Here is a 22749-nt window from a genome sequence, read left to right on the forward strand (position 1 = left end):
ATATATCCCATTTAAAATTTTATTTTTTAATTAATTTCTACTTCATTTTCTTATATTTGTTTTTTCAGTTTTCCTTTGGTGGAGGACACTACAGGGGTGAAGGACAGATAAGGAGGGACTGGCAAATGAGTGTGATTGGGGTTCATGATGGAAAATTCCCAAAGAATCAATAAAAACATATCAAAACACATGTCAGGGAGTCTCCGAATACAGTAAAAATGAAAAAGAAATCAGAAAGAGACTTCTATTCACAATAACTTCTAACAATTCTAAAAATGTATGGAACATTAAAGCAATCTGTTGAAAGACCACTTCAATGAAATTTTAAACTGACGAAAGATATTGACGATTTCAATAGAAAATGAAAATATACTGTGCATATAGACTGGAAAAATTGACATTGCAAATATCACAATAGTACTAAAAGCAATATGGAGATTCAATACAAACACTGTCAGATTTCCATGACATTTTTCATAAAACTATATATCAATTCTACACTTCATAGTAAACACAAAGATTCTAAAGCGTCTAACACTCCTAAGCAGAAAATTATGCTGGAGTTTTCAAAAAGTAGGACAACAGACAGAAAAAAAAAAGGTGGCCAACAAAACTACTGTTTCTTGTGGATTTATTACTATTCAATAAAATCTGAAAGTATAGGACATTAATGTGTCTCTCTGTGTTTTGATAGAATATTCACATAAGTTACTTTGAAAATATATTTTGTCAGTTGTTCTTGTTTGCTTTTAGTCATTTCGCATTCACTACTATTTAGCCTTTCTTTTTCTTCTTTTACATGATAGGTTGTATTTACATGCACCAATTTATGAATAAATACATATGATTGGTTTGATTCTATGTATAAGGAATGATTCATTTTCTTTTTTTCTTTCTGAAATTATGTGACCTTAATATTATACACTCCAGCTCCATTATTTTTTGAAAATTTTATGATTGCAAGTTTCTTTAGAGCTGATTAGTATTCATATATATTCATGCATACACACACACACATGCACACACATATGTGTATTCACAATTTGTGTCTTTTTCTTTTTATGTACCTGCTGTGTGACAGGGCAAGCTATTTATATTTGACCCCCTAGGAAGAAGAACAGATAGCAAAAACAGAAAAGAAAATAATCAACCATTCAAAAGAATAAACTGTGAATTCTTTTAAAAAAACAGAATATTTATGTTCAATTTTCAATATCTATTCATCTGTTGATGAAAGGATGTTGGTTGTTATCATTTGCAATAGTAAATAAGACAGCAATAACTTGTATGTTATGACTGGAATTCTCTGGGTATATGCCTAGGAGTAAAAGAGCAGGATCATATGCTTGTTCTCCTCTTAAGTTTTGAAAGAAGAAGTTCTAAGAAGTATATAAAATTAAGTATTTTTATAGTTCTGACATTCATAGATTTTTCATTTTTAGTGGTGAACATGAGTTTAAATAAATATTCCATAGTGAAAATGTAAAGTTCTTTGTGCAGCTCCGCAGCTTCCCTTTGAATAGCTGCTCTAACCATACAGGAGTTCATTGAGTTGTATAATCTTTGAATCTGATTAATTTCAGTGTGTGATGTGTTTTATTTGCTACATTTTGTAATGAATTTAAAATAAAAAAATATAAAAATAAAATAAAAGTACTAAACTTTTAGAATCAGAGACTAAATGTCACAAAGTCAAAAAATAGCTTCATTAGTCCAAAATGCTGGAAATAAAAGAATGTGTCATCATATCCAGAAGTATAACAATTTTAAAATCAGATTCCCACAAAGTCTTAATGTACAACATGTACACAAGTCTGTGTAGTTATGTTACATGAATGTTTTCAAATACAATAATCACGAGTCCTCATTCCCAAATGAAATTCAAAAAGTAGTCTTTTACTACTCTTATTCTTATAAGCACTGAGGATTCCTGAGTCCCCCAAAAAACTTGAATATTTTACTTTATTACAAGTTTTGAAGGCTCATCTACCCTGAATCTTCTAACCTTTCTTAACTACTGATACAAATTAACTGCAATATACTTAATAGCAAATTTTGTTAGACTTTTCCACTGATGAAACAGAAATCTACTAATGATTTTACAAAACAGAGAAGTTTTAATTCTTTTTCATTCATAGTTTCATGTGCCAGTTTGTGCCTTCTCTTGTTTCTGGGCTTGTGGTGTGACAGTGCACAGCTTTTTTTTTTTAATCTTATATCATATTTGATCATCTAGGAAGAAAAAAAAAGAAAACCAAAAACAGAGCAGAGAAAACAAACCATTCAAAAACATAATTCAGTGACTTATATTTCATTTACACAGCCTTAAAATTACTTTATACTACCTGCAACCCAACCTATTGTACTAAAATTAGACAAGTCCTTCATTCATTGACTAGGTCAATGCTCAAATAACCCAATTCTCTCCTAATGATTGGAGAACAAATTGGATCCAAGTCTCAACTTGTGAACCTTTTAAAACAGTGGTAGATGGTAGTTTCAGATCATATTTATAATGTGCCTCAATGGTCTACTAAATACAAAAGAAAAAAAACATTAAATTTGAATATTGTTAAGTTGGTAATATGTGATTGAAATTGTCTTTGTTCAAAAAGAAGAATTTTTAAAGCACTTAAATGAGACATAAAATGACAGTAAAAATTTATTATCTAATTTATGTTCCTTACTCATGTGATTCTCAACTTTTCTTACTAGGAGAAACAATATGCTGAAATAGTCAGGAGCATTACACTTACTATAAACTTACTCATTGAGTCATCCCATCTTTTAATAACTGCAGATAGAAGGGAATAATGTCATGAAAACATGGGGAGCCCGGTCAACTGAGAAAAGTGATGAAACTCAAATGGATATTTGATTATCTAAAAGTCATTCTATTTTCAACCATTTTTAATTTTTAAAATTTTTAGCTTTATTCCTATTTAAAGAAATTATATGTATAAGACTACTAAAGTATATCAAATAAGAATGATTTTTTGTAAGCATAAATTTATATATGGCAAAAATCACCACCCAAAAGAGCAAATATTAAGAATAGTCTCTATTAGTAAGAAAAGTTTTATTCCTGCCATTATCAGGAAAAAAAGAAAATTTAAAATTTAGGGAAAAAAAATCCCTTCTTTGGAAAGCAAAAATGCCAAAGAAAAATCATATGTAGAAAAATATATCATGGTAGTAAACATGCCTAGTTTACCCTCAGATACTCTTTTTTTTTAATTGAGAAAAGGAAAAAAAAAGTTTCCGCCTCCTCCCAGCCTCCCATTTCCCTCGCCCTCCCCCCACTCTTCTCCCCCTCCCCCCACTCCTCTCCCCCTCCCTCTCCAATCCAAAGAGCAGTCAGGGTTCCCTGCCCTGTGGAAAGTCCAAGGTCCTCCCCCCTCCGTCCATGTCTAGGAAGGTGAACATCCAAACTGGCTAGGCTCCCACCAAGCCGGAACATGAAGTAGGATCAAAACCCCTTGCCATTGACCTTGGCTTCTCATCAGTCCTCATTGTTCGCCATGATCAGAGAGTCCGGTTTTATCCCATGCTTTTTCAGTCACAGTCCAGCTGGCCTTGGTGAGCTCCCAATAGATCAGCCCCACTGTCTCAGTGGGTGGGTGCACCCCCCGTGGTCCTGACATCCTTGCTCGTGTTCTCCCTCCATCTGCTCCTCATTGGGACCTTGGGAGCTCAGTCCAGTGCTCCAGTGTGGGTCTCTGTCTCTATCTCCATCCATCACCAGATGAAGGTTCTATGGTGATATGAAAGATATTCGTCAGTATTGCTATAGGATAGGGTCATTTCAGGTTCCCTATCCTCAGCTTCCCAAGGGACTAACTGGGGACATCGCCTTGGGCTCCTGGGAACCACTCTAGGTTCAAGTCTCTTGCCAACAATAACTCAGACATCTAGAGACCCTCAGATACTCTTACACAGTTTTATTTAATTCTGTGTTTCACAATTACTTTTATATGCTTTCTTAATGCATATTATTGATTACTCTAAAGGCATCTTGTATAGCAATTTTGATGAAAGAACATTCTCAATTTTTTTCTTTATTGAAAATAGATTTTTTACTGACATACAGCCTAATTTTGATTTCTGCTACTTCTACTTTCTCCAAGTTCCTCCTTACCTCCCTTCCTATTGGATTTGTTCTCTTTTTGTATTCCATTAGAAAGCAACCAAGCTCGTTATGGTTAAAAATAAAATATAATAAAATAAGATAAACTAACTTTTTGAAATTAGACAAAACATCCAAATGGAAGGAAAAAGTATAAAGTAAGGCAAAAGAAATAAAAGCCCACTTGATCACAAACTCAGGAATTCCACAAAAATACTACACTGATAGTGAAAATATATTCAAAAAGAACCAGGTACAGACAGACACATGCAGGCTCTGCACGTACTGTCTCAGAATGTGAATGCGTTTGTCATGGACCATCATGTGCTTATTTAGAAGTTCTTGTGTTCTTGGTGTCCTCCAATCCCTCTGGCTCTTACTTTCTCTTGTCTCAGTGTCTTCACTATTCCATGAACCTTGAGGGGAGGTAGTTGATGAAGACATCTGGTTTAGGGCTGAAAGGCTCCCATTCTCTGCATAATGTTTGACTGTAGGTCTCTCTATTTGTTCCCATCTGCTGCAGGAGAAAAAGGAGGAAGTATTCCGAGTTGAAAATAAAATTTAGGCAGATATTCTAAAATCCCTCTGATTGGACCATATATGAAAAAGTTGTAGTAACTAAGTTTTTCTCAATATATTCAAATTGACTAAAGAAATGTCAAGCATAATGATTTTCTTAGAAATTAAAAAACAACTTTATAACATTTTCCCAAGCAAGATGGCACAAAATTTGAATAGATGATTTTTTTGCTCAAAATTCAGCCGGAAATTTTAAAGAACCACAAAGCAAAAGTCACAGAAAACAAAAAGTCAAGTCTTGAATAAAAGATAAAAGATTGTGTATGTTGCATGGATTATTGAAGACACTGGGTGGAAAACTGAGGACTGCTTAATGTAATGAAACCTAAAAAGTGGGTGTCTGGAGCAAGTAAGGGATGCTGAGAGTGGAAGAAATATTCTTTTGAGAAATTTATACCAATTTGATTATGCGGTTCTAAATGTTCATCCATAAAAATATGAACATGTAAATACAAAGACTGAGCAATTTGTATTTATGTACTTAAGAGTAAAGATGTGTGTATACATACATAAATGTATGTCACAACAATAAATCTGAGAAGAGTCCATGAATTTGAAAGAGAGCAAGGAGAGTTAGAGAGGAGGATTTGGAGAGAGGAAAGGGAAGGTGAAAAATTTCCAATTATAATCTGAGTGAGAGAGGGGGGGTACAAAATATCTGTTTATTTTAATTAGCAAATAAAATATAAGATAAAAAATTTTAGAGCAAAATGTTACTCGTTATCAAAGAAAGAGCAGTCACTTCAAACATGATCACTGGAACAGAGGATATACTTAACCTATGAAGGTTCTTAGAGAATCCATCTTAAACATGACAGAGCTAAAAGTAATTATAAGGGCCAAATTAGCCTGAATGAGTTTTAATTATTTACCTACTATGATAGCCCATAAAAATTATGAAGTGCTACTGTTACTATCTACTGTTCTCATCAGAGCTGAGTCTGGACATGTATCTTTATTCTGAACCTCCAAAAAAGAGACACTAAAAACAAGTTGCTTTCAGTACTTTTAAGTAATAATATAAGCAGAATAATGATTCATCTAAAATGCATACAATTATAGGCCACATGAATATAGATAGGCATCTTGAATACAATATAGAAATATTTTTAGATAAATTTCACATGGCTGGATTTTATTTTCTTATTATGTTACCTGTGAAACAAAACTTCTCTGAAGGCTGAACTAACCAATAAATATTGAAGAGAGTATAAAAATGAAAGACTTTTTTTTAATTTGAGAAAGAAAAAAACAAGTAGAGCACAGGGTTTCAAAAACTTTGGAAACAATTTCAAATAAGAAAAACTTCACATCACATCACTATTTCATGTTGATGTCCAGATACATTTTAAATTAATTTCAACCATTTAGTAGGGAAGAGAAAAAGAGTGTAACTTAAAAGGAGGTGTAAAGAGACAAATGTATAAGGAAAAAGAAGGGTCATAGAAAATTAAAACCAAGGTTGTTTGATGAAGGTTTAAAGAATCATATTAATTTATATTTGCCAAAAATGTTCTATGCATAAAGTGTACGTGCACAGCCACACAGAACAGCATAACGTGTGTGTGTGTGTGTGTGTGTGTGTGTGTGTGTGTGTGTGAAGTTGTTTGGAATGACAATGTTCCCCATAAGAATCATATGCCATCACAAATTCCAGCACCAGGCACTAGACGCTTCTTTTTAGAAGACATGATCAGGGTAACCCAAATAATTCCCAATGCAATGTTGTCTATTGCAGTTGCCCTTGTCTGCCTCTGAAAGTTTGAAGTTAAGGTCCAATTGTTGAAGACACCACACATGTAAGACACAAGCCTTGGAATGTGCAAGCTGGGTCAAACCTGAATGCTTCCTTCCTATGTTTTATTGTTAATTGCAGTAAATAGTGTGACAAGAGCTGGCAAAAGTGGGAAGCAATTAATAGCCCTAAACCCCAGCAGTGATTAGCATGGCAACCACGCCATGAGGGAGCAATAAGTGGTAGTCACATGTAGTGGGGGAAGGAACAGCTAGCTGACTAATTGGACTTAGGGCACACTCCACAGGAAAAAAACTATGCCTGGTCCTAAAAATCAACTTCTTGGTTCAAGTGTAGTCATGAACCTTGATAAAATGATTCAATATCTAAATGTAATCTAATCTTCCCATTTGTAATATTACTAATAATAATTCTGTGCTACATTTCAAATCATATCCTCAGAGAGCTGTAGCTACTACCCCTCATCAAAAACCTTCTCTTTATTGCAAATGGATATCATTACAGAAAGTCATAACTGGACTTAACTCAGAGATCAGTGGATCGTGGTGAATCTAGTTCCAATGGATGCATATGTACACAACAGTCACTACACCTTTGTCTCAGATGACATTGTTAAGGAGGGTGTAGAATGCTTGGAAGAGACAGAATACCAAAAAAAAAAAAAACAGCTATGACATAATTTGTCCTAGAAATGACTGCATAAACAAAATGAAGTGATGGTAATATCATTAGACATGGAAATAAAATGGAAGAAGGATAATTCCATGGCATAAATCACCATACAAAGAACTCTTTGTAACTAATGACTACCAGAAGATGGATAATTAGTTTTTCCCAGTGATGTACCCCATTGTTGCTTATCTAATAAAACCGATCAGTCTTGAAACCATGTACATGTAAACTACAAAGATGAACTCAGCGGGATAAATTTATACTTCTCTGCACATATAAATATATGTATGTTTGAAGCAATAATGAAGAAAAGGATGTCATATTGAGAGGGGCAGCATGAAAGGAATTGAGGGAGGGGGCCTCACAGGATCTGTAGGGAGAAAACAGAAGATGGAAAGTGATGTCATTCTATTTTGATTAAAATATTAAAAAGTATTTTTTTAAGTAGTGGAAGAAATAGCTCTAAATCATTAGAGTGGGAAGAATGTAACTTTATGTTAACTGCAAGTGCCCCCTATAAATAGTATAAGATCTGTACTAGGACTTATAATTTTGAATTATCTACAACCATTATATCAAATAATATTTAATACATACTGAATGTATTAAATCATGTCATAAGTGAAGTGTCATGAATTTCAACCACAGTTTTTAACTATTCTCTTCCAAAAAGAAAGCTCCCAATTGTATTTGTATTAAGTATTTTGCACAATATTAGATGTTAGAAATCTAAACCGAGTAGCTTTTTTCTTATCTATATGGAAAGGGAAATAAAGGGCAGAACTCATTTTTGAAATGAGAGAAAAACAATGAATTATGGGCTACAGGTATGTATATGTGAAAATGTACTCAATGAGAGGCTACTCTGTACTGCTCCTGATTTTTCCATAAGAATACTTTTTTTTTTTTTTTTTTTGGAACTTAACCTACTAGTGTTTATAGATCCTCACCCAGATAGGAAGCATGGGTTTCATGGTATAGGCAAAGGTCACTTTCTATTGCAATTTCTTTCATTCTGTCTACATCTTCCACCAGGCTCTTAGATAAACTTTAAAATATTCCTTTTACAAAGACTGTATCATAATTTATACCTAAACTGAAGAACTCTCTAGTTACAGAGACAAACTAAGGATGCATTGTAACTTGTCTGCTGATACAACCTACATTGAATAAGAGAAATTTTAGTTCACATCTACTGTGAAATATTGTTTCCCTTTTACTAAGAATAGTTTATTTTTCTCTCATATAATTTATCCTAATTAATGGTTCGTGTACCTTGGCTCCTCCCAGTTCCTTCCCACCTCCCCTCCCATGAAGATCTAATCCCTTTCTGTCTCTCATTAGAAAATTAACAAGTTTATAAGGGATAGTAATAAATTAGGATATGATAAAGCAAGAGCTAACACATTGGAAATGGACAAAAGGGACAAGGAAATGAGCTGAAATGAAAGCATAAGAAATAGCAACCAACTCTTTCCCACACCATGGAATCCCATACAAATACTGAACAGGAAGCTATAATACATACAGAGAACCTGGCACAGAGCTATGCATTCCCTGTACACGCTGCCTCAGTACATGCTGAGGTCATGTGAATCACTGAGATCACGTGCGTGTCGATCATGCTGATTTAGAAGGTCATGCTTTCTTGATGCCTCACTCTCTTTCTGCTACCTCTAATATGAAAATGTTTCCTTCCAGAAATAAATAATAGAATGTAAAATGTGATTTGCAATTTACACAGATATATAATGAGCACAGTTGTTTGAGCACATGTGGAGGGATTTGAGTTTAGGAAAGGAAAAGCATGCGAGATCCATCTTAGGTACTGACGGGTGCCTTTGGGAAGGAGCTAAACTCACTGCTCTTTTTCTGCTCAAAAGTGAAAAGGCACAATGATATATAAGCATGTGATCCCATAATAAACAGTCTTGCGTCAAATTTCGTAAGTTCTGTTTTAAATGTTCATCTAGAACAATGTTTTACTGTTGCTACGTTAGATCAATTAATTTCAAGCTATAATTATATATTATAATTAAAATGAAAGAAAAGGTAAGAATTTGCTTATCTGACACAATTTCAATGTTTGCTTTTATTATTTTCACGTTTTATATGATTACGATGAATAATTTACATAGCTCATAACTCATAGTTTGTATAAATGCCAACCTGTCCAAGTTTAACAATTTTAAGCAATATGTGAAAAAAACAAGCATTGCAACTATATAATAAAATTTTCCTACTGCAGTAATTCCATTTGTTTGGAGTCTGACATTCATGAATAACTGATATGAATCTATTGCGCCACTGACCTGGAGATTGTTTCTGGAGGTGTGACTCAGCAGCAGAGCACTGGCCAGCATGAGTGAGAAGACTTTGGGCTCCGTAGCACTGAAAGGAATAGAGTATATCCTGTAGTCAAGAAAATAAATAAACATTAAATTAATTAATTAATTAATTAAACAATCTGGTCTATCTCTATGAATGGAGAAATTAAACTGCCATCCAATTGCCAAGAAAACACATATTCCAAGGAACACAAACGATACAATAAAGACATGGATCAATCAGGCATCAATGACAAAAGAAGAAAAGAGAGATACATATTGTGAACAAATATCTAGAACATGGACACATAAAGATAGAAGCCTACCGTAATACATGCTGATATCTCTATCAGTCCATCTAGCCTGTTCCATTTATTAGATGATTTTAACCTCATAGCTAGGAAGCAAAATTGTAAGACTCATTTCAAACTCAAATAATTATGACCCCAAAATGTAAAATGGTAGCCGGGCGATGGTGGCGCACGCCCTTAATCCCAGTACTAGGGAGGCAGAGGCAGGCGAATCTCTGTGAGTTCGAGACCAGCCTGGTCTACAGAGCTAGTGCCAGGACAGGCTCCAAAGCCACAGAGAAACCCTGTCTCGAAAAACCAAAAAAAAAAAAATGTAAAATGGTGACATAATATATGAAATTCAAAGAAAGTTTATAGGACCAAATCTTTAGAAACCACTTACAGTTTATTTTTAATTATTTCTCTTTTAGCTTATTCTTCTGTGATACAATGCAACCCCAACACAGCTTCTCTACCCTCCTCTCCTTCCAGTACCCCTGCAACCTCTGCCCCCCAGATCCTCTACTCCTCTCTTTCCCTTTAGAAAAGATCACGGTTCCCAAGGATATCAACCGAACATAACAAAATACAATACAATAATACTAAGCAAAACCCTTATATCAAGGCTTGATGGAGCAACAAAGTAGGAAGAAAAATGGTCCCAAAAGCAGGCAACAGAGTTCTAGATACCCCCCTAACTAGCTCTGTTTGGAGTCCCTTCCCCTCAGAAAACCAAGCTAAACAAACCGGATATATATGCAGAGGACTTAGGGCAGACCCATGAAAGTCATATGATTGTTGATTCAGTTTATGTAGTCCTATAGGCTATCCTTCCTCTGTTTTTTTCAGGGTTCCCCAAGTTCTACCTAAAATTTGACTGTGGGTTTCCCGCATCAGCTCCCATCAGGTGCCAGAGGAATCTTTTCTGATAACAACTGGTCTAGGCAAAGACCAAGGAGGAGAGCAGAATATCCCTCGGAATCATTTCATTGACTTAGTTTGAGTCATATTTGATTCTGCTCCAGGTTTCTGAGCCATCTTTCTTCCACTCTGCGTCATTCAGGTAGTGTCGGGCACGGGCTCCTTCTGGAATGGGCATCAAGTTTTTCTCTCCCACAAGCTATGAGCCCCCGTTGCCCCAGCCCATCTTTCAGGCAGGGAGGGTTGTGAGTACCAGGCTTTATGGCTGGATTGTTGTCTCACTCCCAGTGGATAACTTGTCTCGTTAGAGAAGATAGTCAGTTCAAACTTTGTATCTTCCATTACTAGAAGTCCTAATGAGGATCACCTTCAAAGGTTCCAGGAAGATTCTACTGGAATAATTTTCCACATCACCTTCCAAATGCCACCGATTCTAGTCGTATCTCCCCATAGCCTCTCCTACCCGTTCCTCACCCACCTGATCACTCCTGTTTCCAGAACCATCCAATCCGCCAGTATAATATATTCCATTTCTCTTTCTCCATGAGATTCATGAGTTCTCCTTAGAGACCTCATTGTTACTTAACATATCTAGGTCTGTGTATTGGCACATGATTATCCTTTACTAAACAACTAACATTCACGTGTAAGTGCGTAATACCAAGCTTTTCTTTCCGGGTCTAAACTGACTTGCTTATCATGATTTTATTCCGTTCCCATCCACTTGCCTGCAAATTTCATGATGTCATTGTTTTTAACAGCTGAGTAATTCTCCATTGTGTAAATATACCACATTTTATTTATCCATTCTTTCGTGGAAAAACAACCAGGTTTTACCAAATTTTAGGAATAGAGTTGTTGAGCTAGCATCCTTCTGACAGGATGAAGCATCTTTTGGATATAGGATTAAAAGGGTTCTCCTTACAATTATATCATCATGACTATATAAACTATATAACTAAGTTTCTTTAAACTTATAGTGTAAAGAAAGGAATTTTTGAAATAAATTGTTTTCCTACGCTGAGATACAGTAAACTTTTGTATATATTTTCCTTTTTATTTGTCTTTCTTTTATTCATTTCTTTGAGAATTTGGGTATTGTTTATCAAGAAAAACATGGTGTGATTTAAATGACAGTGAGATTTCTGATAAATAGTCCCAGCTTAAGGTGAATTGTTCCATTTCTCTCTCTTTTTTGGAATGCTGGAAACTCGATGCCTCCCTGAAGCAATAAGTGACACTATTGAAGGTAAACTTCCCCATGTGATAGGGATATGAAGCAAGACTGAGAAACTTCATGAAGAGTAGTAGAAATACCACTGCTCCAGAGTATGGGTGTGCAACGTCAAATTAGAGAAAAACAAAAGCTGTTTGATTGTAAATGAAATGAAACAATGCACACTATATCTTTGTATATTACTTAACTTCTATGGTTTGAATTTAATATTGATGCAATAATAGGAAAGCCATTAGAATTGAATCAAATTTTAAATAGCAGCTTCCCTTGGGGAGTAAACCCGTTTTGGTTTATTGATAGTTTTGACAATGAGAACAAATGTTCTTTTGTCTGTACTGTTTTACTATTTCTTTCTGTAGTAGCTGTTGTGGAAATCCAGCTGCTATGTGCAATTGTTTCCAATGATGTAAAAAACCTGTTTTCCATTGGTCAGTGAAAGACACTTCCCCTATGACAATTCTAGACATAAACCATTTTAATTGTTTTAACCAGCAGTGTTAGGAAGATACACCAGCATTGTCTTACTTTATGATTGTACTGTCTGTATTATCCTAATGCTAAAGAATACCACTCCACAACAGGAGGGCATCCTCCTTTCTCTCATATTGAAGTCTCAATCACCCCTTCAATCCCACATTTATGTGATGAATTTAATAACTGAAAAATGCATGTATGTGTGTTTCCAGTGTTCCACATCTATAATTCTCAAAATCCAATGGATAACCTTCAATATTTTTATTTATCTTCTAGTCATTGAGCTTCATGAACAAGCTAAACTCTGTTTCAGAATTAGAGCCTATTTGCTATTTTTCAATGTTAGATCTAACTTGCAAGTTTAGATTCTATGGCTTGCTTTTCTCTGGTAAATACATAGAAGAAAGCATCTGAAGGATGAAGGCAAAGGGAGAAGCATGAACTAAGAGGAAGATTAACGTAAAAGCAAAAATTCTGCTTTTTTTTCCATCTTAGAATATCAAAGAAATACAATCAAAACCCCATTTTCAGTCCTATTCTTACTAAGTCAACCTAGGCATAACATGTTGATTTTCCATGTCTTAGCCTTTCATTATGAAAGAAGTAAACTAGCTGGTTTATGCAGTAGGAAAATGCATTTTCAAAAGACTTTAGTCAACTACGGCTTCAAAAAAAATATAGAACGCACAGGAATATTAAATTAAGGAACTTGCAAAACACACATAGTAGAATACAAATGAAAGTGATGTCATGAAAAGTTGGTGGCTGTCATCTACAAGGCAGAAGACAGTTTTAGGGAAGAGTATATTTGAAATTCACTTAAGTACTACCGCAGGGGAAAACATCATCAACCATTCCCAAAACATTAAAAGATTAATTTTCTTTTTCTTATGACTATCGGCATATTATGTTTTGTAATTAGGTCACCCATGAAGCCATACTATGAGTAAAGGATAATTCAGGAAGTTGATGAGAAAATATACCTTTCAGCCATCTTGCTTTCAGCTTATGTGGACCTGACACTTGCGGCTGTGTGCAATGCATATTGTGCCAGCCAAATGATTTTCATAAGGACACAGTTATGTTGTCGGTTTCATTCCAAATTGAGGTCTTGGCTACAAAAGATTATTTCTTCCCGAATATGCACCACTCCATTCCACAGTATTTATATTTGATTTTGTTGAACATTTGGTTTCCGGTGTTGATTGGAAAATTCTTTGACAATAATTTTTTTAACCTTACTGAAGAAGGAACTAGAAATACTACATAAATAGAACACTAATAAATTCATCTACTTTGGTTGAACTGCAGAATCATTTTCCTAATTAGATAAATATACTTTCAATAATATTACATACTTATTGGTGCATTTCTCTAAGTTTGATGATCCTGTTCATATGGGCAGTTGCATAACATGATTGCACGCAGACTTTTTTTTTTAATTTTTCTGGGATTTTTCTTGTTCTTCTCAATCTCTTTCACACAAATGCAAATGTGTTTGCTCTTGCTTGCAAACATTTTGTGTAGTGTTTGTAATTTCCTTGTGTATAACAACTGCATATAATTAACAGAAGAAGGCATGTGTTTTTATGCAAAGTAAGAAAGTAACAAAATATGTATGGATCATTGTTTATTGATTAATCTAATCATATTATAATAAAGTTAACCATAGATTTGCATGACTAATTGATTAAAATATAATTTCTGATTAGATAATATTGACATTGCCAAAAATGCTCCTTAAAGACACCAAATAAGTCGTTATTCCTTAAAACAAATATGAAAGATATAGTAATTTTAAATATAATGAACTCTTCTTCTGATAATCAGAACAAAAAGTTAGAAATTCCATTATGTTGTTTATAATTCTATCAAAAACCTAAGAAGTATCAAATGCTAAAGCAAAAATGTGAATAGAAAGTATATTATTCTTTGAAAAAGAAACAAAATTAATTTTAAAATTAATAGTTAAGGTCAGTGAAAGAAATACACAAGAACAGCATTTGCTATTTAGAAAATTGCATTTCTTACTTATGAAAGGTTTTTAGAGTATTGGAGTATATATATGGTCTTTCAGGTAAGCATTATTTTCTTCTCTATATGATTTCAACCATAACAGGACACTCAATAATAAAAAAGAAATGCTTGAGGAAAATTTAAATAAAAAAGAAGAAATACATTTTTCCTGATTGATTTTTAGTATATGATGGCTTAAGAGAACTTTTTATTGTTATTGCTAATGGCCATGTTTCATACCATGAAATAGAGTTGTCTCTAGGATAAAAACGCAACATAAGGAAATATTAAGGATGAAATGCTCAAAAACCCATTAAGTCAATAATAAAAAGAAAGAATAATAAGATGCATTATATGTAGGTATATACGTATTTTATTAATATGAGAAAAGGAAAAAAGAGAACACATAATAAAAGTCAAAGGCAAGAAGTTTAGTAGAAGGGAATGAGAAAGAAAGGATAACAGTGTGCTATAAATTTAGAGGGGAGTAAAATTAATGATGAAATTTTAGTAGCTAAGGTACTCAACTAATATTTGTCTTTCAGGAGGAAAAACGAGAGAAAAGATCTAGACATTTGTAGAGCACTGGAGAGCAGACTAATAGCAGTTTATAAAAACTTGATAAGGAAATAGAGTGTTCATAGAATTAAAAATTGAACATAATAGAGTCCAGGTGTAATTTATAATACAATAATAAAATAGTTATAAGCACCTAAAATGTCTCCAAGAACGTATAGCACTGAAAAAAGAACAGTCTCGGTTACAAAAATGCTGAGAGAATATATGAAGGACATTATTGCAAGTATAAATCTACTCCCAGGAGACATCTCAATATTATAAAATATTTAAAAAAGAAATTGCGAGAGTTTTTGGCTACCTGGCAATTATTCATTGGATTACTTCGGTATAAGTGTATTTCTAATTATTTTTCTTAGTTAATTTCCTACTGCTTACATATAATAAAAGGCAACACATATTTTTCAAGAAAAAAGCACAAACACAATTGAAAGAAAAAAGTAAAAGGGATTGAGGAATGATTGACGAAGTAGGAGTGCTTGTTGTGAAAGCATCAGAAAATGAGTTTGAATAATGAATATTCTTGCAAAACCTAGGAATATATACAAGTATTTGTAGCCTCAGCACCAGGGTCGAGACAAGTGGGTCCTGGAAACTCAGTAAATAGACAACTCTGCCAACATGGTACCTATCAGGGTCAGTGAAAATTCCTGTCCCTAGAAAATAAAGTCTAGGGAGATAATGAATGACACCCAGTTTTTGCATCAGCCCCAATAGGAATACACACACACACACACACACACACACACACACACACACACATTTTTTTTTTTATTCTCCACAGGCAGTCAGCAAATAAAGGGCAGATGTACCTGAATTTATGTCATTAAAAAAATAGGCCTAAAAAGGGAAAAAAAACTGAAGCAAAGTTGAATTTAATATTGACAAGACCCCTTACAAAGTGGGCTTACAGAACGAAATATGAAATGTGTGCATTAATAATGCGTATCAAATAGGGAAAACAACAGAATTAAGAGAAAAATAGAGAGTTACACGAAGTTGTTGACTTTAACATTTTAATCACTGAGAGGAAAGATAGGCAAAGAAAAAAGAAACATAATTTGAGTAACACTATATATGACAAGTAATATTTATTACATAACAAATAAGAGGCTTATAAATGAAGGCTAAAGTAAAAATTTCTATAAAATTCAAAGAATAAAGACCAGGCTGTGGTGAATCAGTATACACATGACTGCACAAACCTCTATTTATTATGAAAACCCAGGTTTGAATGAGAGAACATTCAAAACATACTAAAAGCCTCCTCACTCCCACACGTGCTATGGCATGCACTGCATAAACACACACACAAACACATAAAAACATACACAATACATTATATTAAAACTTACAACAAAAAAATTATGCCAAGAAAGCCCCTTTGCAAAACGCATGCTCTTGAAAGTAAATTAAATGGTACTGTACTTGGAGAGTCGTGAAATTATTGTGAATTAGAACAAATATATCTTTTTAATATGAGTCAAAGAAAATAAAAATTTTAGAATAAAGCTATTAACATTGGAAATGTTAAATCTTGCTCTAAAATATAAAATATTAAGTCATTCTAATTGTATTGCTATAATACAATGAGCAGATATAGCACCAAATTTTTAAGTATATCAAGTCTATATTTTAAAGATTTACATTTTGAATAGGTATATTATATAATTGTTTAATTGTCATGGAAATTGGAAACCATGCAGAAATACATTACTACAAAAAATAATAAAAGTATGTTTATATATGTTTATAGTATAAAATATAACATAAAGAATCAATATTAAGCAGATATACATTATGAAAGCATGAAGAAATGTTCCAAAAATGATCATCTTTTAATTATTATAAAGAGAAGAAACAATTTATATACCAAATCGCCGTCTATATAAATTCATCATAAATCAATAGTTTTAAATGTAATAAAGCTGGATAGATCAGAGGTGGAATTGGAAGGACTCTTCTAACACACTGTATTTCCTGTATGAATTAGGAGACAAGTTCATATTCTAACAGTTGTCCAGGTAGAAAAATAAGGATGAAAAATCTTGACTCTAGATTATGTTCAAAACAAATATAATAATAAAAATTTCAGGCAGTATCGAGGTCCAGCTGAGGTCAGTGACTACGAATTTATATTGCTAACAGTCTTCTCAGTGGGTGATTTTCTCCAACAGTTTTACCTACCCAGTAGGAAGTCTGGAGAAATTTGATAGTGAATCAGTCACAAAAGGAAAGTAAGAAATCAGAAGTGTAAACAAGTGTACAGATACTTTTTCTAGGGTCATTAAAATACCCTAGAGCAATGGTTCACGACCTTTCTATTGCTATGATTATTCAATACAGTTCTTTATGTTGTGGCCCCGATCATATAATTATTTTCATTGCTACTTCATAATTATACTTTTGCTACTTTTGTGAATTGTAATGTACGTATCTGGTATGCAGGATATCTGATACGAATATAATCCTCTTTTGAAAGGATCTTATGATTCCCAAAGAATCACGGCCCACAGCTTGAGAACCACTGCCCCAAATTATCATATATTTATTAAACATATTGAGTGGTCCATAAAATAAACTGTGATTATAAACGTCAGAGATTATAAGAGATAAAGAAGTCAAAGATACGTTTGGACATCTAAGCACAAGGATAATCACAAGTAGTACTCTTGTAAAACGTACCTTGAACAGGGAGCTCTTATGTAAATTAGGAACGGATTTTAATTCTTGTGCTGACATTTGTAAATTGTTGAGTCAAGTCCTTTTCCCATCCTTTCAACAACCAGTGCTCTCCTGGTTGTTGAAACTGTTCTCACTCCTCTGCTGACTTAAAAAGTCATACATTTCGCCGGGCAGTGGTGGCACATGCCTTTAATCCCAGCACTCGGGAGGCAGAGGCAGGCGGATCTCTGTGAGTTCGAGGCCAGCCTGGTCTACAAGGGCTAATTCCAGGACAGGAACCTAAAAGCTACGGAGAAAACCTGTCTCGAAATAAAAAATAAAAATTAAAAAAAAAGACATACATTTCAAGATGTGGTTGCTTATGTGGCTAGAAATTCTTAATAGAATTTAATCTTGCCAAAAGTACACAGACAATAATGGAATGTGAAAAAAAAGTTTGATTTCTGACTAAAATTCCCAAGAGCTAATGGTTTAATTTTAATTATATATAGTCTCTCATCAAAATCTTTTAATTTGGAATCTAACTGTTGTCAAGAATAAATGTTTATATCTCTATATAAGAAAAATGTAGAATGCATGAATACTTACTACTTTCTTAATGATTTTATTATATTAAATAGGACTATTATTCCCTTCATTATCTAAATTTTCGGGCTTCCTCTTTTCTACCTATGGAGTTTATTCCATCAAAAATATATAGCTTTTATTACTGGGAGTAAAGATAATGAAAACCAAATTACTTTTGGATCCAATTCTTCTAAAAACTATACAACAAATATTAAACAAACCATAATGTTTATAAACAAGTGAGGATGACATTAAAAATATAAGTACTTCATGCTTAATACTTTTTCTGGCACTTGAAGATGTAACTCAGTAAGTCACAAATGTGATATTTTGATAACAGTTCAAAAGAAAAACATTTGATTGGTTCAAATGACAAAATTAAATCACCATAAGTAAAGTTTCTGTCTAAAATCTTTTAAATTTTGCAAAAATGAATGTAGCCTTAATTATGTGTTTATTATGAAGGTGAAACATGAAAAGAACTCTGGGAAATGCTTTGATACAAGTGAAATTCAGATTTAATGTTGTCTTCATATTACATGACAGCTAAAAGAGATGGAAATAACAGGTATAAAGTGGTAAAATTATTTACATTCATATACATGTGTATATATTATATAAACATACATATATGACATATATGGTGTGTGAAGTAAATTTTTCTAGCAATTGGTATTTTGTTTAATGCCTGATTCTCTTCAAATGAGAAACCAAATATGTAATAAAGAAATTCACATGAATCAATCACCTATGAAAACATAACATTCATGTACATTTAATATTACCTATGGAACATGTAATACAATGCACTTACTCATACATATATGGTCTATTTTCCAGTCTCCTTTGCCCAGTTACTTAGCTAGATAATAGTGAACACTGTGTAATAAGTTTTGAGAGAAATATTCATTGGTTGAAGTGTTACACCTGTACCACTTGGAACTGTGATCCGGCAAGGGTCTGGGATTAAAAACCAAAAAGACATATGGGTCCCCCTTGAAACAAGAATGCCAGTTTAATTGTGTTCCAGGGCAGCTTATATAGGGCTCTCTCTGACTAATAGCTACTCCCTAGCTCTGGGGACTTTTCAGCTGTTAGCCCACAAGAAATCATTTCCTTGCCATCAGAAACTCGTGAGGGTCTCATGCCCACAGCAGCTGCAAGTACAGGAAAACAAGCCATTTACTCGACAGGCAAAGAGACATAGAAAATTCAGGTCCAGGGTTCCACAGTCCCAACAACAATTGAAGCAAAATTTTTCTTGTTATCTTGGAGGAAGTCTCCCTTGATAACCTAGAACAGAAGTGATCTCTTTTTTTTTGAGCAAAAACAATCTACAAAGATGTAAATTCTAATAAACAAAACCTGTGTTCCTCCATAAAAGACTTTGCCATAGTAATAGAGATTAAGATGCAAATATATATGCAGATTGGCATATGATAACCTCATGTGTTCACTCTATCATCTGTATTTAAAGTACAGAATCAAAACATGTATGATATATTATAATAGGGTGTTACGGTTTCATGAGGTTAAAGAATAGAATATTTCTGACATACTTCTCAAGTTATAAAGCTTAGTTAACTTGTTGGTTGGTGGCGGCAAATGCCTTTAAAACCAGCACTGAGAAGGCAGAGACAGGCAGGTCTTTGTGAGTTCAAGGCCAGCCTGGTCTACAGAGTTGGTTCCATTACAAGCTCCAAAGCTACAGGGAAACCCTGTCTTGAAGAAAAAAAAAAAAAAACTTAGTTAACTCTTGATTATAGCTTCATTGCTTAAATAAAAAAATTAAACACATGGTTCCCATCACCTGGCAGGCTATTTGCATCCATCAAGCTTTTGTTACCTGCTGATAAAATTACACCTTAACACTTTTTTTGCGTCACGCATAACATATTCAAATTGCTTTAAAAGTCTTATTTAAAGTATTTGAAAACTGTTTGCTTCAATTAGAAATTATCAATATCAATGGAAGCATAAAATAGAACATATTATTAACATTATGCGTTAGCAAATCAAAGTAACATGAGTTTCTATTCTAATGTAGGTTATGGTAAGATTTAAAATCAAAACATCAATTTTCAAGGACAAGATATATGTGTATATGATATATACATGCTATATAACAAATGCACAGATATATGCCATTGTGCTATGCTTTTTCTAGAAGTGGTTTCACAACCACTTTTTTTTTTTGCTTTGCTATACAAAAAATTAAAGACATCATTTTACAAGGAGAAAAATCTTGATTTCTCATCATTACAGTGTTTATGGAAAGTATTCAGAAATACTTATTCAAGTTCTGAACGTAGATTTGACTTTTGTCTTCATTTTTGTTTCATATTTATGTATAACAAAGATAAGTTTCTATTATAGGATTTAAACTACTTCAGCTGTTTAACAATGAATCAATGACCTCTTAGAATTCACAGGTTTTCACCTTGCTGTTTCAATTGAACATAATAAGAGAATACAATAAACTAAAGAAAACAACATGCCCTGACTACCTCTTTAATCAAAGGTCTGATCAACACTGAAGAGGCTACTTCCAAGGACAGATGGCTGCAGGAGAGCTCATCCAAGATATCCAAACAGATGTCTGTCCTGAGGTCATCCGACTGCAGATTAAAAATGTGCAAATGTTAATCCAGATCTGAGCTACATGGCCTTATTTTCAGCAAAATTGGATTGAATAAATAACCTAATTTTGAATGTTTGTTTTCAAGAAGTCACAGCTTTTTCTAAATTGAAGGCTGGAATAGTTATTATTATACAACATATAATCTACCATTAACATTTTAAAATGCTCAAGAACAGTTTGCACACTGTTTTGCTACATTCAAACATTTTCTATAGAGAACATTACAAAAATTCTTTTTGGTCAAATTTATGTTAGTTATAACATAAAAATTGTACACAGAACTCAAAGTGGCCAATATTTCATGCACAAGGCTTTCACATGATCAAGACAGCAAAAGTTTCATCATGGAAGGAGGAGATGACTAATACCCAACTCTTAGTCAGAAGGTAGTGACATTTAATGACTGCTCAAGGAGAAAGTGTTGCAAGAGGAGGGGGCCCTTTGCTTGTCCTTGACGCCCAGATAGCTTACACCCAAAATAACCACACAGAAACTGTATTCATTAAAATACTGCTTGGCCATTAGCTCTAACTTCTTATTGGCCAGCTCTTACGTCTTAATTTAAACCATTTCTATTAATATGTATCGCCACATGACTGTGCCTTCCTGGCAAGATTCTAACCAGAATTCATCTCATGCAGAGTGTCTCTCACTCTGTCCTTCTTCCCAGCATTCAGTTCTGTCTTCTCCACCTTTCTAAGTTCTGTCCTATCAGACCAAGCAGTTTCCTTATTGATTAACCAATGAAAGCAACACACAAACAGAAGGAACTCCTACACCAAGGAGCTGGTAAGATTTCTTCAGGAGTGTGTCTCCTGAAATGTTACCCATGTTCCATTAGATGGTTCTTCACCAGTGTACACACAGGCAGCACTAAGTGGACTCAGAGAGTTGAAGAAAATCAAACAGTACACCTGAAAGTTGGGAGGGAACAGTTTGGAAGGGACCAAGAAAAAGATAGGAAGGATAAAAATATGGATTTTAAAAATACATATTATATGCTTATATGCAATTCTCCATAAAAGTTAGTTAATTATGACTATTTAGAAAAATAGAGCATTTGCTCAATTGTTAACTATCTGATTTCAGTATTTGAGTGGCTATTTAGTAAAGTTTTATCTGTTTGTTATATATAAACCAACCAAAATTTGTATTATCATAAATATTCAACTATATTGAATCTTTAGACATTTTATTTTCTATTCAAAAACTACTTATGGAAATCTGATATATGCCAGTAGAATTTCCTATTAACTATCAAGGTCACCACTAACTATTAGACATAAGGCAGAGAAAGTGAGTTGGGGTGCTTTGCATCATAATGTAATGGTAGAGCCTATAACAACCACAACTGATATGAATGTGACTGAAAAAAATATTTTGAGAGACATTTGTAATACATATTTTACATGGTATATAAATGCACATACATGACAATAATTCAATGCTTTGAGTTATTCAGAATAGTTCAGGTCTACAGATTTACCCTTACATTTCTTCAATTATCCTCTGAGCTAAATCTCTAATCTTTGGTTGCATTTTTTTGTGTGTAATGTCAATATAACCCATAAAACAATAACACATATGATTTCCTTCAGTATCATAAACAAAGGGATGAGTTCTGAACATGATTTATTTTCTTTTCTTATCTAAAATGTCTTATTCTAAACGAAAGCTCTAAAAATTCGATATTTTATTCAGAATTTTAAAAATAGGGTAATTTGAAAAAGCATGGGATAAAACCGGACTCTCTGAATATGGCGGACAATGAGGGCTGCTGAGAAGCCAAGGACAATGCCACTGGGTTTTGATCCTACTTCATGTTCTGGCTTTGTGCGAGCCTAGCCAGTTTGGATGTTCACCTTCCTAGACCAGGATGGAG

Source organism: Alexandromys fortis, unplaced genomic scaffold (assembly GCF_014885135.2).
Source record: "Alexandromys fortis isolate MF-2015 unplaced genomic scaffold, M_Fortis_MF-2015_v1.1 scaffold_116, whole genome shotgun sequence".
In the NCBI taxonomy this organism is placed as follows: Eukaryota; Metazoa; Chordata; class Mammalia; order Rodentia; family Cricetidae; genus Alexandromys; species Alexandromys fortis.